The sequence below is a fragment of the Limulus polyphemus genome, unplaced genomic scaffold, assembly GCF_000517525.1.
Source record: "Limulus polyphemus unplaced genomic scaffold, Limulus_polyphemus-2.1.2 Scaffold7901, whole genome shotgun sequence".
Lineage (NCBI taxonomy): Eukaryota > Metazoa > Arthropoda > Merostomata > Xiphosura > Limulidae > Limulus > Limulus polyphemus.
Genome location: NW_013673511.1, coordinates 22730 through 24528, shown reverse-complemented (window position 1 = coordinate 24528; position 1799 = coordinate 22730). Strand labels below are relative to the sequence as shown.

The following is a 1799-nucleotide window of genomic DNA, read 5'->3' as shown; positions in this document are numbered from 1 at the left end:
ATCTATGTTTACCCACAGTGTGTTTATAAAGTCTTGCCCAGGATAACTTTAACAAAGTGATACACATAAAAAGTAGTCACCAGGTGGCACCATAAGACTTTGAAACAAGTAAAACTGTGCTGCATCTTATTGTTATTTTTGTTTACAGAAATTATACTGGTTTGTGATGTAGTTATTTGATAACCATTTTATTATAATTGTGCATATTAAAAGAGCTAATTAATATCATAGTTTGATATGTTCTACAATATTTGATAACCATTTTATTATAATTGTGCATATTAAAAGAGCTAATTAATATCATAGTTTGATATGTTCTACAATATTTGATAACCATTTTATTATAATTGTGCATATTAAAAGAGCTAATTAATATTATATGTTCTACAATATTTGATAACCATTTTATTATAATTGTGCATATTAAAAGAGCTAATTAATATTATATGTTCTACAATATTTGATAACCATTTTATTATAATTGTGCATATTAAATGAGCTAATTAATATCATAGTTTGATATGTTCTACAAGATGTTCTTACCGAGTAATGCCAAAGTGAGAAAAATGAGTCAAATAATGACAGAATTTTGACACAACCATTAAAACAGATTTTTTTTTATAGAGATTGTTTTCAATACGAATAGTTAATAATAGATTGTTTTAAGATCATTCATTGTAGCAATAGAGTTCTTATAAAGAACCAATGTTCTAGTACAGTCACTTTTAGACCTAGTGTTCAGCGAGTTACTTTCTTGTATTTACACATTTACTGCAAACACGTAAAACATATTACTGGAAATAAAAAAGTTTACTATCTCAACACGTATATAAGTCGCTTACATTGACTGGTTATTTTATTAAGAACCTCCACACATACTAGAACAAATGGAAACAGAAATAACAGTTATCTAGTGTTTGTTTGGGTTCTGCAAATACCAACATAGAACATATGGAGAACAGTGAACAAGATATATTAAGTTTTTGTTTTTTACAGTTAGTAAAAATAGGTAATTCTGGAGTTTATTATTCATACTTACAGCTGGTAGACATAGATAACTCTTTAGTTTATTATTCATACTTACAGCTGGTAAACATAGATAACTCTTTAGTTTATTATTCATACTTACAGCAACAGTGTGTTTCTAAAGTCTTGCACCAACTGGCTGATGTACAGTGTGTTTATAAAGTCTTCCACCAACTAGCTGATGTACAAAGTCTTCCACCAACTAGCTGATGTACAGTGCATTTCTAAAGTCTTCCACCAACTGGCTGATGTACAGTGCATTTCTAAAGTCTTGCACTAACTGGCTGATGTACAGTGTGTTTATAAAATGGCTGATGTACAGTGTGTTTAGTTGGTGGAAGACTTTATAAACACACTACATCAGCCAGTTGGTGGAAGACTTTATAAACACACTGTACATCAGCCAGTTGGTGCAAGACTTTAGAAACACACTGTACATCAGCTAGTTGGTGGAAGACTTTAGAAACACACTGTACATCAGCCAGTCTGTGCAAGATCTTATAAACACTGTACATCAGCCAGTTGGTGCAAGACTTTATAAACACGCTGTACATCAGCTAGTCGGTGCAAGACTTTATAAACACACTACATCAGCCAGTTGGTGGAAGACTTTATAAACACACTGTACATCAGCCAGTTAGTGCAAGACTTTAGAAACGCACTGTACATCAGCCAGTTGGTGGAAGACTTTATAAACACACTGTACATCAGCCAGTTAGTGCAAGACTTTAGAAACGCACTGTACATCAGCCAGTTGGTGGAAGACTTTATAA

General features: G+C 32.0%; 1 long non-coding RNA gene across 2 annotated transcripts in view; it reads right to left on the bottom strand.

Annotated features, from left to right (window-relative positions):
• Positions 1 to 1122, bottom strand: part of LOC111089925 — a 10628-nt gene extending 9506 nt beyond the window's left edge. For both annotated transcript variants that reach the window (XR_002614069.1, XR_002614068.1), the window contains exon 1: positions 1085 to 1122. This is a non-coding gene — a long non-coding RNA (uncharacterized LOC111089925). The remainder of the gene's footprint in view (positions 1 to 1084) is intronic.
• Positions 1123 to 1799: the final 677 nt, after the last annotated feature.